The sequence below is a fragment of the Zootoca vivipara genome, chromosome 10, assembly GCF_963506605.1.
Source record: "Zootoca vivipara chromosome 10, rZooViv1.1, whole genome shotgun sequence".
Taxonomy (NCBI): Eukaryota; Metazoa; Chordata; class Lepidosauria; order Squamata; family Lacertidae; genus Zootoca; species Zootoca vivipara.
This window is the reverse complement of record NC_083285.1, coordinates 53,581,985-53,596,916: the sequence shown is the minus strand read 5'-3', so window position 1 is coordinate 53,596,916 and position 14,932 is coordinate 53,581,985. Positions and strand designations below refer to the sequence as shown.

Sequence of the window (14,932 nt, the reverse complement as noted above, 5' to 3'; positions counted from 1 at the left end):
TCTGAAGAAGAGTGCATGCACATGAAAGCTCATACCAATGACAAACTTAGTTGGTCTCTAAGGTGCTACTGGAATGATTTTTTTCCGGCTACCTACCTGCATCTGGTTCTACTCACACTTCAGACATACATCCATTCATACCGTACTGAATATATCTTCAATTATACCATGAGATCATTTTTTAGTCCTCACATACAGTACATACATACATACATACATACAAAAACATATATTCAGTTACACCATGAGGTCATTTTTAGGTCTCGCAATCGCAGGGAGCGCGGCGCTTACAGTTCCCAGCCTGCAGAGGTCGGCGCCGACCCAAGAAACGCCTGCGAACTCCAGGAATCTTTTGTCTCCTCGGGGAAGGCGAGTTGATCCCGCCTCCCCCGCCCTTTTCGTGGGCGGGGCCATGTGGATTTGGGGAGCGGCCGCTCGATGCTCCTCATTCAGAGCTGAGGTAAATGTGTCCGCGTGTTTTCAGAAAGGGAGAGACTAGAAGGCGCTGCTCAGAATCTCACTCGGGACTCCCGACTCCGTTTTGCACGGAGGCGAGGCTTATCCACCTTTTAAAAGCTGGCACTTTGAGGAGCCTTTTTCCTCTCCCGCTGCTTCGAGAGCGAGGGGCGGGAAGGGCTTTTGGAGAATCGCTCCCGTTGCTTCCCGGAGAGTTGTCGCCTGAGGCCTATCGGGGCGTCTCCGGCCTCTCTCTCTCTCCGGCCACGGGGAGGATCGCTATCCCGCGGGCGGCGCAGAGACAAACACAAAACGGGTAGGGGGGTGGGGACGGGAAGGCTTGGGAGGGGAAGGGCGTGCGTGGGTTCAAAATGGCGAGCGGGTGGGGTGGGGGAGTAAAAACGCCGTCCCAATTAACACAGCTGCAGTAATTGCAGAGGGGGTTGGCGGCGGTGCTGAGGTATCCTCCTCTCTCTTCCCTTCCGCCTCTGTGGATTATTTCCCAAGCCTCCCAGCGCAGCGGCGTCTGAGGCGAGAATTGCGCACGCGCTGGTCGGGCGAAGCAGAGCAGCGCTCTTTTAGCTTTCGGTTTCCCCTCCGTGTTCCTTATCCCCCGCTCCTGTGATGTCAGGTGACACCGAATCCTAATGGCTTTCTCCCTTTCCCTCTTCCTGCTTCCCCACTACGACCGCCTCCTTCGCGCAGCAAGGAGAGAGAGGCAGAGGCTCGATTCCCGACATCGCAAACCTGGGCGAGGAAGTGGCTGGCGGCTGGCTCCGTCGCTGCTCCTTTGAAAGGAGTGAAAAATCCTCTGCCCGCGAGGATCCCGAGGACCGCTGGCGCCCCGTGGAAGGAAACGATGTCGAAACAGCTCCAAACTTGGCGAGGATAAATGGGCCCGCCGTAAGTGTCATGTTTATTTTGCATTTTTATAGTCCGCCGTCCCGTCCCGTCCCCCCACCGCACCGCACCATCTACCTTTTCCATTTAAAGAGTTCATAAAGTGTGGAGAGAGGACTTGTTTCCCGCCTGGTCAGAGGTAAGTTGTTGATCTCTGAGGGGGGGGGAGGGAATGTTGGTCTAGGTAAGCCCTTGGTCTGATCCTGCAGCAGGGGCGAAATTAGGTTTTATTTCATTCCCCCCCCTCAAATATATTTATTATTTTTATAACAAACGAAGACACAAAAGCAGAAACATGCAGAATACAGAATACAAAAAATACAAAATACAAAAAAACAGAGAAAAAGAAATTAGGTTTTATTGCACCCGGGTGAAATTCCCAGTTTGGCACCCTCATGCGCATTTGTGTACAAACAGAGGCTGGGAATCTCAATGGTGCCCCTTTAGAGGCTTCACCCCGGGGCAAAAAACCTGGCTAGTCCCCCCCCCCCAAGTAGGGATGTTCTTTTTGAAAAAGAAACTTTGAAATTTCCTAGCTTGTGTTGAGTTGGTAGTGATGTTGCTACAGAGACTTTATTTCATTCCTCCCTCACAGATGAGACTGGGTGATCATCTTCACAATGTTTTGTTTCCCAGTGGTAAAATATTATCTGAATCAAAAGCAAAGCCGTTACTTGAACATTTTTTTGGTAAAAAGTTAAATATGTATTTAAAAAGATCAGGTTAGGATTGAATCTTGCTGTTTTTCAAAGATTACAGTAGTTATGTTTAGCTGACTCCCGGCACCAGAACAAATTCACCTTGAGTAATTGTTTCTATGTATATATGTATTCTGTTTTAAGAGTACATATTCTTAAAAACAGTACAGTACTGGGAAATTCAGTGGATAAAAGTGAAAAACTCTGAATTGACCTTGAAATAAATACAATCTGTTTTCTACTTGTGTATCTTCATCTCATTCCTAGTCATGTTTGTTTGAAACTTAGGTTGCACAGATTTAAAGGGACTGGCTCCCTGGTGTGTATCGGATTGGTATACTCAGCTGCTTGTTACAATTGTACCTTCATTAATAGGAATGCCAAAGAGCTATTTTTTGAGAACCTATTCCATCTTCCCTGTTATAATTTATGAAGTGTCTCAACAGCTAGAAGCACTAAAGTTATTTTTCAAAAGTTGCTTCAGCAAGTCAGTGTTTCTTACTGACTGAAGAATATTAAATGTTTGTCAGCTTGTTCCAAACAGGAACTGTCCTAAAGTGTCCTAGCAGTGTTGGAATGATCCTTGAAGTTTTTTGTTTGCAGCACCTAGGTTGACCATGTAAGTCACGGAATTATGCACTTAAAAGTGGTGCACAGAAGAGTAAAATAGGATGCAGAGACGGAACAGAATTCAGTGTGGAAAAAGAACGCTGTCTCTTATATTAGAATTATCTGACTGATAATATTTCATATTAAATTTAATCTAGTGTGGCTTTTTAGGTTAAGTTGCTCCAATATGCCTAGATCAGGCACCCTCAACCTTTGGCCCTCCAGATGTTTTGGACTGCAATTCCCATCATCCTTGACCACTGGTTCTGTTAGCTAGGGTTCATGGGAGTAGTAGGCCAAAACATCTGGAGGGCTGCAGGTTGGGGGTGCCTGACCTAGATCATCTCTTCAGAAAAAGCAATCTACATTTCAGAGTATAAAAACAATTAAAAATAATCAAAAATTACAAACTACAGTAAACTATATTGAGTTATTGAGTATTATAGAAAGTACGATGGACCAGTTAAGGAAAAGGAGGGAAAATGAACCCGGCCAGATGGGCGGGGTATAAATAATAAATTATTATTATTATTATTGTTATTACTTGACAGTCTCATCTCTTATATACCCAGCAAATCCCTGTGATCTGCAGGAGTATTTCTTCAAGTTCCAGAGGCCCATGGTGCTTTTAGTGTGGCTGAACCTGTGAAGTGGAATAACGTTCTGTTGAGATATGACAGGAGTCCGCACTATCTGCACTTTCCAGAAGCAGTTGATATTTTGTTGTTGTGACAGGCTTTGCTACAGGTTTCCACTTGTTAAGTTTTTAGTCTTGTTCTTAAATGTAGTCTTACTCTTGTTTTTAAATGTATTTGTTTTTGTGTGTTCAACTGTCCTTCTGATTGGTTAAGAGCCTAGTAAAACTACTTTAAAATTTGTTCTCTCTCCCCGCCCTTCGCAAAATATTATTACAATTACTTTAATTCTGGTTTAATTTTGTTCTGATGCCTTGACTTCCACCCCATTCCTAATTGACTTCCCACCTTTCCCAGTATAATGAGTTGCCTGGGTTTGTAAGCAAGTTTGTAGGATAAAGGACTGTTCTATTCGAGGCAGCCAGGAAAACAAACCACGTGGTGGCAGTCGTAAAGACCACAGGAGCAGTGTTCAAAACTACCAGTAACCAGGTGCCAGTCACCTTTTTGAGACTCGGGAACACCCACTTGGGACCAAGTGGAGATTTTCAGTCGCAAGGTTTTAAAAAACTAATCTGGCTCTGGTGGATTGTGAATATAAAGATTTTATATGGTGCTTACCTGTTTTGATACATGAAGATGATGCTTTTACATCTTGCCTGATAGGCAGTGATCTCGCCTTTAGACAATATTTGGTTTGACAGCAAAAAGAGCTGTGTTCTGACTCTGAAGAGTTAATTTTCTGTAAATAACCTAGTCAGTTAATGAGTCTTTCAGTAGATAGTAAATCAATCTGATGAAGTTTGTGAACAGGTAGGATTTTATTTATTTATTATTTATTTGTAAAGTCCTGTGAAAACACTAGTTCTGTGAAAACACTAGTCAGTTTCCTCTGGGATATTATTGGCTTAATGCCGCAAGTTAAATCTGATGTTGGCTAGATAGAGTAAAGGAACTCCAAAGCTTTTATGGTGGAGACTTACACTCCAGGATTTTGATTTTTATACAGTTGCTTAAATTAAGTTTGCTAACTTGTTGCTGATAGGTTCTAGATGAACAATGTGGATCATGAAGATTAGAGCTATTTTAATCTCTGTGTTTTATTTGGTGTTACATATTATACATGTTACTATTTTGTAACTTATTTATGCTGTTGCCATTTCTGTGTAGAACTGGTTTTAGTATTGAGAGATAAGCATGTTATAGTAAATATATTGTCTTTGTGGCCTACTTAAGATGAAATTCTAGCATCCAGAAATTTCATCTAAGAAAAAAAGGGATATCAGTAATTGATTGTTCAGCAGAGCAGCTGTTGTTAATTGAGCCGTGTTGAACATGAACATGTTACTTGGTTGGCTGGTTGCTGGATTCTCTCTCCCCCCCCCCCCAGCTGCTATGAGTATTTTGCTGGCTTGGACTCCCTGAGGGAACAAAAACTCCTGGGCCTGCTGTTTGACTCTGGTATGCTATCTGTTTGGAGAATAAAGTCTGCAAAACAGTTTGTGTGCCGCCATCTGGTGATGACAATCAGATATACAGTACAGAAAATAAATTTGGGTTATGTCCATCACTCTTAGAATCCAATATTGGTTCTTTGTTGGATGCTGTAGCCTTTTTGTGTGGAGGGAAACAGCATGTCCCATTCTGAAGCAATATATAGTTGTACTTCCAAAACAAAAAGTATTTTCCTACTTTTTGTTTGCAGCACATTGCCATTTTACAGCTCTTTTAAAATGCAACTAAGTAAACTAAAACTAAAACCCTGACTAGTTTTCACTGCAAAGCAACACTAAGACTGTGCTATAAATCAATATATCGTTTGATACTGGGTTTTACATCAAATCGTGATAACTGTTGACATTGCAATTTATCGCAAATGTTTGTGTGGTATACAAAAAGCACAATGTTGGAAAAACAGGGAAGCCAACGCTTCCTTCTGTGTGTGCAGCCCTTTCCAACTCCACCTCAGACCGCTCTTCCCTGCCTCCCACAGTGGCAAGAAATCGCTGCAGCATACTCTGGTATCTCCAAGCTCTCTGAAAAATGGTTAGCAGTCACAGTCCTTCAGTAGCAGCAAATCGCTACAAGTTGCTACAGCAGGCTGATTCCAATTTCACCAAGCAGATACAATATTGCCAAACAGCTTTGGGAAACTTCTCCCTTGCCAGGATTTGGCATTAGCATGGCACCAGGTGCATTTTGTGCCTAAATATTCTCCATTTGAGAGCGCCTCCAAAAGTCTGGGTGCCATTTTTCGTCCCTGGCTGATATTCAAGGATTTCTGAAATGTATGTAGTTTGAAGCTTCAAAGTATATTTTAAGGATAGACAATGTGTTAAGGAGATTCCTGGGCCGTCTGCGGGCTGGATTTAGAAGGCGATTGTGCCGGATCCGGCCCCCGGGCCTTAGATTGCATACCCATGCTTTAGGGCTGGCCAACAGGTCAATCACGATCGACTGGCTGATCCCTAGGAGGCTCGCCGTCGATCGCGGGCTCATTTTCATTTGCTTTTCCCTAGGAGCACCTGGCCCCATCTCCTGTCTTCTCCCTGCATTTTATGCTGCTCCGTGGAACGAAGAGCAGAGCTTCTGCATCAAGACCTGTTGCCAGGGCCATCTTAAGCACATCCAGCGCCATGGTGCAAAGCTCCCTCCGGCGCTCCCTCCCTTTCCCAAAATTTAGCCTGGGGCTAAATGGATTAAAGGAGGAAACGCACACACGCATTGTCACGAGTACAGGAAGGAGCGCCGCATGTGTCCGAACCTAGGAAAATATGTCGCGTCTCTTAGGAAACTGCGACCTTAATCGTTGCTAAGAAGCAGCGGGGAAAAGGTTTGTTTCTCTTCCCCCCCCCCCTGGTCGAAAGATGCATTTCCCTGCTCCGCCACCCTCTCCGCCCCCTTTTTTTTTCTTAAAAGATTGTGGATGCAAACATCAGAAAGAGAGATGTTTGGGAACTTAAAAAGGGAAAAGAAAGAGGGGGAGAGGAAAAAATAAAAACCCACCCGATCTTTTATGACCTCCCCACACCCATGCAAACATGGAGCCAGTTTGCAAAAAAAGGAAAAAGAGAGATTCTTGCCCCTCTTTGCAACTTGATCAAATGTTTTTCTGCCCTTGTTCAAACTTTTCCCTGCCGTTGGGCCCGCTTGCTGTTGCCTTTATTTAACTGAGAGAGAGAGGAGAGGGAGAAGGGTGTGTGTGTATGTGAGTGAAGAGCAGCCATGGAAAACGTGGTTGCTCTCCTCTGTCCTCGGCCAAAGTAACTTCCAGCTTTCTACCTGGTTTCCCCTATTTTAAGATGTAGTCATAAAATAAGCCATAGCAGGATGTTTAAGCATTCAAGGAATATAAGCCATACCCCAAAAATAAGACATAGTGATAGGCGCAACAGCAATGCTGGCCGCGGCAGGAGGAGGAGGAGGAAAAAAATAAGACACCCCCTGAAAATATGCCATAGTGTGTATTTTTTGAGGAAAAATAAATATAAGACTGTGTCTTATTTTCGGAGAAACACGGTAGCTTGCAGTTGTGCAACAGGCAAAGAGAGGCTTCTTGTTGCCGGGGAGAGTAGAGCAGTGACAGAAGAGGCTGGAGATGCTGTGAAAACTTTCTCGCAGAGGGAGGAGCCGCTGTTGCCGCTTGTTGATGGTGGAGGTGGATTGAACTTTGTCCTGTCGGTTGATAAGTTTGCTCTGGCTCCCCCCCCCTCCGGCTCTCCCCCCGCCTTCTTACCTTTTTGTTAACACTATCTGTCTCTCCCTCCTCTCCCAGTGCTCTGCAATGCATCCTTGATGGGTTATAAAAGAGGAGGGGAGAGCAGTTTCTCTTAGCTCAGCACGTTTGTGCTCCTTTGCCTGGCTAGGAGAGAGAACGAAGAGCCCAGGTCCCAATGGGCAGTCCCAAATTCGGCAGGGGCTTCAGAGCAATACCCGAACTGCACTCTTCCTGGGGAGATCGTTGGGGTTTTTAGTTTAGTTTTAGCTGGAGGAGGATGTAGTTGCAGGGAGTGGAGGCCAATTGGGTTAAAAGATGCTTCTTCTCATCCAAATCGTTGGTTAAAAATAAACTTTGCAATAAACTTTGCAGTAGGAGGGGGAGGGAGAGAGATTATCTGAATGAATTCCTGAGCTCACACCTTTTAATATGGATGAGCATCAGGTCCTGCAACAGGCTGCAATGGGTGTTGCTGGTTGGTACAGTTTGCAACATGGAAGGAGCAGTGGGGGGAGCCGAGAGTGGGAGGCAGGGAGGAGCGGGGGATGGGAAAGAGAGAGAAGCTGTCCCAACTCAGCAGCATCATCTGCTCAGCACCACTGCCAACCAACTTTCCTCCATGACACACACACAAAAAGCAAGCAAAAAAAACACCCAGCCACCTCTAGCTCCCTCCACAAATGCTACATTTGCAACACCAGCAAGTGTATCCCGCCGCTTGAAAAGGGGGGCACTTTCTACCTTTCGCCGCAAGTGTCCTCCTTCCTCATCCCCATCCATCCATCCGCACGTACACCCCAGGTAGTGTGGTTGCTGACCTTGAGCCAGACATCTTGGAGAGTGAAGTCAAATGGGCCTTAGAAAGCACTGCTAATAACAAGGCCAGTGGAAGTGATGGTATTCCAGCTGAACTATTTAACATTTTAAAAGATGATGCTGTTAAGGTGCTACACCCAATATGCCAGCAAGTTTGGAAAACTCAGCAATGGTCAGAGGATTGGAGAAGATCAGTCTACATCCCAATCCCAAAGACGGGCCGTGCCAAAGAATGCTCCAACTACCGCACAATTGTGCTCATTTCACACGCTAGCAAGGTTATGCTTAAAATTCTAAAAGGCAGGCTTAGGCAGTATGTGGATCGAGAACTCCCAGAAGTGCAAGCTGGATTTCGAAGGGGCAGAGGAACCAGAGACTAAATAGCAAACGTGCGCTGGATTATGGAGAAAGCTAGAGAGTTCCAGAAAAACGTCTACTTCTGCTTCATTGACTATGCAAAAGCCTTTGACTGTGTCGACCACAGCAAACTATGGAAAGTTATTAAAGAAATGGGAGTGCCTAATCACCTCATCTGTCTCCTGAGAAACCTCTATGTGGGACAAGAAGCTACAGTTAGAACTGGATATGGAACAACTGACTGGTCCAAAATTGGGAAAGGAGTATGACAAGCTTGTATATTGTCTCCCTGCTTATTTAACTTATATGCAGAATTCAACGTGAAAGGCTGGACTGGATGAATCCCAAGCCGGAATTAAGATTGCCGGAAGAAATATCAGCAACCTCAGATATGCTGATGACACAACCTTGATGGCAGAAAGCGAGGAGGAATTAAAGAACCTTTTAATGAGGGTGAAAGAGGAGAGTGCAAAATATGGTCTGAAGCTCAACATCAAAAAAAAACAAATATCATGGCCACTGGTCCCATCACCTCCTGGCAAATAGAAGGGGAAGAAATGGAGGCAGTGAGAGATTTTACTTTCTTGGGCTCCTTGATCACTGCAGATGGTGACAGCAGTCACGAAATTAAAAGACACCTGCTTCTTGGGAGAAAAGCAATGACAAACCTAGACAGCATCTTAAAAAGCAGAGACATCACCTTGCCGACAAAGGTCCGTATAGTTAAAGCTATGGTTTTCCCAGTAGTGATGTATGGAAGTGAGAGCTGGACCATAAAGAAGGGTGGTCGCCGAAGAATTGATGCTTTTGAATTTTGGTGCTGGAGGAGACTCTTGAGAGTCCCATGGACTGCAAGAATATCAAACCTATCCATTCTGAAGGAGATCAGCCCTGAGTGCTCACTGGAAGGACAGATCGTGAAGCTGAGGCTCCAATACTTTGGTCACCTCATGAGAAGAGAAGACACCCTGGGAAAGACCCTGATGTTGGGAAAGATTGAGGGCACAAGGAGAAGGGGACGACAGAGGACGAGATGGTTGGACAGTGTTCTCGAAGCTACAAACATGAGTTTGACCAAGCTGCAGGAGGCAGTAGAAGACAGGAGTGCCTGGCATGCTATGGTCCATGGGGTCACGAAGAGTCGGACACGACTAAATGACTAAACAGCAACAGCAGCATCTGTGTGTCCCCCGCCCTGTTATGCTCCCCATTTTCTCCTGTATGGCTATGCTAAGAGCGAACATTGATGAATACCCTCTGATGTGGAAGGCACATGAGGCACCCTTGAAGCTGCTTGCAAAGAAGTTTGTGGCTATCCCAGGAACAAGTGTGCCGTCTGAAAGTGTGTTCAGCACAGCTGACGATGTTCTTCTAATACAAAAGGCATCTCTATTGCCATAGATTGCCAAAATGCAACTTTTCATTGAAAAAAAATTAAATTTAATAATTTTTGTTCTGTTACATTTTATTTGTTCTTTCTGGTTTGGCTTGGTTTATAAAAGAAAATTAACAATCAGATTCAACGGTGATTTATATTTGCATATCTTTTAAAGTGTTACACTGGCTTTCCTTTTTCTTGTTTAGTAATGTACAGTGGTACCTCGGTTTACGAACACCTCGGTTTACGAACTTTCGGTTTACGAACTATCCTAACCCAGAAGTTAGTAAACCGAGGTGCCGGAGGTCTACTGAGTGTCCGATGCCTTCGGGGAGGCCGGGCCTTCGCTCCGATGCCTCCTGGAGGCCCGCAGCGAAGGCCCGGCCTCCCCGAAGGCATCGGAGCGAAGGCCAAACCTCCCCAAAGGCATCGGAGCGCCGGATACCTTCGGGGAGGCTGGGCTTCGCTCTGATGCCTTTGCGGAGGCTGGGGATGTCTTTGCGGAGGCCGGGGAGCACTTTCGCGACGCTCCCCAGCCTTCGGGACTTCGCGCCGGGACTTCGCTCCGATGCCTTCCGGAGGCCGGGGAGCGTTTCCGCGACTGGGCTGTGCAGCCGCGAAAGCGGTCCCCGGCTTCCGGTAGCCGGGGACTGCTTTCGCGGCTGCACAGCCCAGTCGCGGAAACGCTCCCCGGCCTCCGGAAGGCATCGAAGCCGGGACTTCACTACGATGCCTTTGCGGAGGCTTGGGAGCCGCGAAAGCGGTCCCCGGCCTCCGCAAAGGCATCAGAGCAAAGCCCCAGCCTCCGGAAGGCATCGGAGCCGGGACTTCGCTCCGATGCCTTTGCAGAGGCTGGGGACTGCTTTCGCGGCTCCCAAGCCTCCGCAAAGGCATCGTAGCGAAGTCCCGGCTCTGATGCCTTCCGGAGGCCGGGGAGCGTTTCCGCGACTGGGCTGTGCAGCCGCGAAAGCAGTCCCCGGCTACCGGAAGCCGGGGACCGCTTTCGCGGCTGCACAGCCCAGTCGCGGAAACGCTCCCCGGCCTCCGGAAGGCATCGGAGCGGCTTCGCTACGATGCCTTTGCGGAGGCCGGGGAACACTTTCGCGACTCTCCCCGGCCTCCGCAAAGGCATCGGAGCGAAGTCCCGGCTCTGATGCCTTCCGGAGGCCGGGGAGCGTTTCCGCGACTGGGCTGTGCAGCCGCGAAAGCGGTCCCCGGCAACCGGAAGCCGGGGACTGCTTTCGCGGCTGCACAGCCCAGTCGCGGAAACGCTCCCCGGCCTCCGCAAAGGCATCGGAGCGACTTCGCTCCGATGTCTTTGCGGAGGCCGGGGAGCACTTTCGCGACGCTCCCCAGCCTTCGGGACTTCGCGCCGGGACTTCGCTCCGATGCCTTCCAGAGGCCGGGGAGCGTTTCCGCGACTGGGCTGTGCAGCCGCGAAAGCGGTCCCCGGCTTCCGGTAGCCGGGGACTGCTTTCGCGGCTGCACAGCCCAGTCGCGGAAACGCTCCCCGGCCTCCGGAAGGCATCGGAGCCGGGACTTCACTCAGATGCCTTTGCGGAGGCCGGGGACCGCTTTCGCGGCTGCAGCCCAGTCGCGGAAACGCTCCCCAGCCTCCGCGAAGGCATCGGAGCAAAGCGGTTAATCCGTTCTAGGGGGTGTTTTTCCTCGTCTAGAACGGATTAATCAACTTCCCATTACTTTCAATGGGAAAGTTCACTTCGGTTTACGAACACTTCGGTTTATGAACAGACTTCTGGAACCAATTGTGTTCGTAAACCGAGGTTCCACTGTAATCAATTTTTTAGGGAACATTCTCGTACCTTACCTTTGATATCTATGCTACTGATTAATTTTTAGAGAAAATGTGCTAATTTAAACTGATACAATAGTACTGTAGTGATCGTTAAGATCTTAGGGATTGGGTAAGAGACACCCCCTTGGTCTTCCTCCACACCAGCCTCCTCCAAGGAGCCACTGGATTCTGCAAGGGCAAACCGAGGTACCCTCTCGCCTAATCCCGGTTTTTATACAAAACTTAACCTTGCCACCACTGTGCTACACGAAAGTAACGCAGACAAAAAACTATTGGTAGGGACGAGCAGCCAGGTACCAGAATTAGCTTTGGAGTCGAAAATATTCAAAACCCTTTTTAGAATTTATTAAGGAACAAGAAATAAGTAGCAAGCTACAAGATACAGTTCTCATCAAAAGGTTACAAATACGAAAGTAAAAACATTGTAAATTCTCACTAACTTGCACATAAGTAGCGAAGGTAACATAGTCTAAGTCCCTTTTATGGTGTATCTTGAAAAAGATACGACGCAGGAGCTGGGGTAGGAGGCAAAGAAACCTGTCTGCCCACAGCATTACTTTCTTGCGTTGGAATCCTCGGTACACTTCCGTGCGTATTCCTGCTTCCAAAGTTTCAGAAAACTTCCTTCTTGGTCCAAACCAGCAGAGTTTGATCAGCAGCCAGAAAGTAATCAGCCTCTGTGTAAATAATGTAAAGCAGTTCTTTCTGTAAGAAAGACATGGAGGTTTCGTACACCCCAGGTAGTGTGGTTGCTGACCTTGAGCCAGACATCTTGGAGAGTGAAGTCAAATGGGCCTTAGAAAGCACTGCTAATAACAAGGCCAGTGGAAGTGATGATATTCCAGCTGAACTATTTAAAATTTTAAAAGATGATGCTGTTAAGGTGCTACACCCAATATGCCAGCAAGTTTGGAAAACTCAGCAATGGCCAGAGGATTGGAGAAAATCAGCCTCAGTCCACTCCTCGTGAAAGTCCCCAACACGTTTGAATGGTCTTTTCCTGACAATCCTCTGCAGGCTGCGGCCATCCCTGCTGTTTGTGCGCCTTTTTCTTTCACACTTTCCCCTCCCACATAACTTTCCATTAATGTGCTTTGATACAGCACTTTGGGAACATCCAACTTCTTTTGAGGCTTTCCCTCCTTATTGGGGATCTCAATGATTGCTTTCTGCACAATTGTCAGGTCAGCAGTCTTTCCCATGATTGTGATTCCTACTGAAGCAGACTAAGAGACCATTTAAAGGCTCAGGAACCCTTTGCAGGTGTTATGGATTGAGTAGCAGTAAACTATTCTAATTTTCTGAGATTCTGAATTTGGGGTTTTCTTCAGCTATACGCCATAATCATCACAATTACAACAAATAAAGGCTTGACATATATCGCTTTGCGTGTCATGAGTCTTATCTCCTATATTGGTTTCACCTTTTAAGTTGCATTACTGAAATAATGAACTTTTTGACAATATTCTACTTTTTTGAGTTTTACCTGTATTTGGAGTCTCAGTCACTAAAAATCAGACTGATAAAGGCAAGAAAAGGTGCACAACAGCAAGTGATGAGAGAAGAATTAAGAGACAGTGCCTATGTGACAGAAGAAAATAATCTGGATGTATTCAAGATGACACGGCACAGTGTAATGTGAAGTTGAGTGCAAGGACTATTCGGCGCAGGCTGCAGGAATATGGTCTAAATTCCAAGGAAAAGCCATTTATATCTGTTTGAAAAGATTAAACTGAGCTAAAACCCATGTTAATTGGACAGTGGAACAATGGGACAGTTATTTTGAGTGATGAGACCAAAATCTCCTTGCTTGGTAGTGATGGCATGAAATATGTGAGAAGAATCTGAGAAGATTTACATCCTACTTTTATTACACCTACCGTGAAACACCTGGTTAGTGTTATGATCTGGGATTGTATGACAGCAAAATGTGTGGGCAGAATTTGTGTCATTAATGGGAATGTAAGCCCAAATATACATAGCCCAGACCCTAACCCAATTAAAAATCTATAGATCCGACTAAAGAAACTTGTTATGTCAGAAGCTACACAGCAACAAAACCCAATTAGAAGAGACAATAATTCAATCTTGGTTTCACATTATTACAGCTGCAGTGTAGGCTCAGGCCCCGAGGCCTATGGCAGGAAGGTTTCTCAAGGATCACAGACACAGTCATTGGAGAAATAGAAAGTAAGTTTATTGCTCACAGCAGTAGGCACAGCGGAATAATATCGCAAAGGCTGAGCATGGGGCATCAGTGCTCTGGATTTATATACCCTTTCCAGGCAGCATTAGGCATTACATATTCATATAAAGGTAAAGGGACCCCTGACCATTAGGTCCAGTCGTGACCGACTCTGGGGTTGCGCGCTCATCTCGCATTATTGGCCGAGGGAGCCAGCGTATAGCTTCCAGGACATGTGGCCAGCATGACAAAGCCGCTTCTGGCAAACCAGAGCAGCACATGGAAACACCGTTTACCTTCCCGCTGTAGCGGTTCCCTACTTGCATTTTGACGTGCTTTCGAACTGCTAGGTTGGCAGGAGCTGGGACCAAGCAAAGGGAGCTCACCCCGTCACAGGGATTTGAACCGCTGACCTTCTGATCAGCAAGCCCTAGGCTCAGTGGTTTAACCACAGCGCCACCTGGGTCCTTACATATTCATATACTGCAGCAAAATTAAGCCAATAAGCTTGGACACAACCCTTCCTTTGTTCTTATAAGATTACTTCTTCTTTTTCTTGCAAAAGCTTAGCATTTGTATTATATACCTGTAAGGGTGCTGTTACGGCTACTCTTGAGTAACGACGTCCGAGTCTGCCCTGTCTTTAAAAGTTTTATTGTGCATATTATTTACAGTGCAAAGATGGTAAAGAACATGACCTCTCAGTCACTCGCAGAATCCGGGAGTGGATGCTTTGCTATGTGTCCAGCATAAAAGCTTGGGAACCCCAAAATGCCGCCCCCCACTCTTGCGTTTCAGTGCATGCCTTAAATCAGGCGACTGATGCGGCTGCCTGCTTTCCTCCACCTGTTGGTCAGGGCGGTGCAAGGGCTCTCCTACGTTGCTGAGCCTCAACTGCTCCATCCCGCTCACTTCCTCAATTCCCCCACCTGACCCACTGCTGCCGCTCTCACTGGTTGAGGTGCTGGTGTGGAGGATGGGCAGAGGCTCCCTGTACCGAGGTCCCCTGACAATACCCATATAAGGCATTTCCTAGGAGCTGTGGTATGTGTTAATAAAGCAACAATCCCCTTTCTTATCAGACATCCTGCTGGGTGACCATCCAAACAGAACATCCTGACATCCTGTTGTACCAGCATCTTGTCTTGTGACTATGATGCCCAGAACATTCCTTCTAACAAATTGCAACCAAAATAGATTGCAAACATCAACACTAAAGCAGATCAAGTAAGAGACACAGAAAGTATAATTTTCTAGCAAGGCACAATGGCAACAATAAGGCACATTACTGAGAATCTCCATGTCCTTTCCCTGGGCATGCTTGCTACAGCAGAACTAAAAAAATTGGTTCATTCCATGGGAAG

The 14,932-nt window shown here is 46.5% G+C and overlaps 1 protein-coding gene across 7 annotated transcripts in view; it reads left to right on the top strand.

Moving 5' to 3' along the window:
- Positions 1-375: 375 nt before the first annotated feature.
- Positions 376-14,932, top strand: part of RESF1 (retroelement silencing factor 1) — a 28,172-nt gene continuing 13,615 nt past the window's right edge. For 2 of the 7 annotated variants that reach the window (XM_035126588.2, XM_035126584.2), the window contains exons 1-2: positions 467-772; positions 1,162-1,359. The gene's annotated coding sequence lies outside the window, so the exon portion shown is untranslated. The other 5 variants (XM_060279956.1, XM_035126585.2, XM_035126587.2 and 2 more) reach the window with 5 other exon arrangements.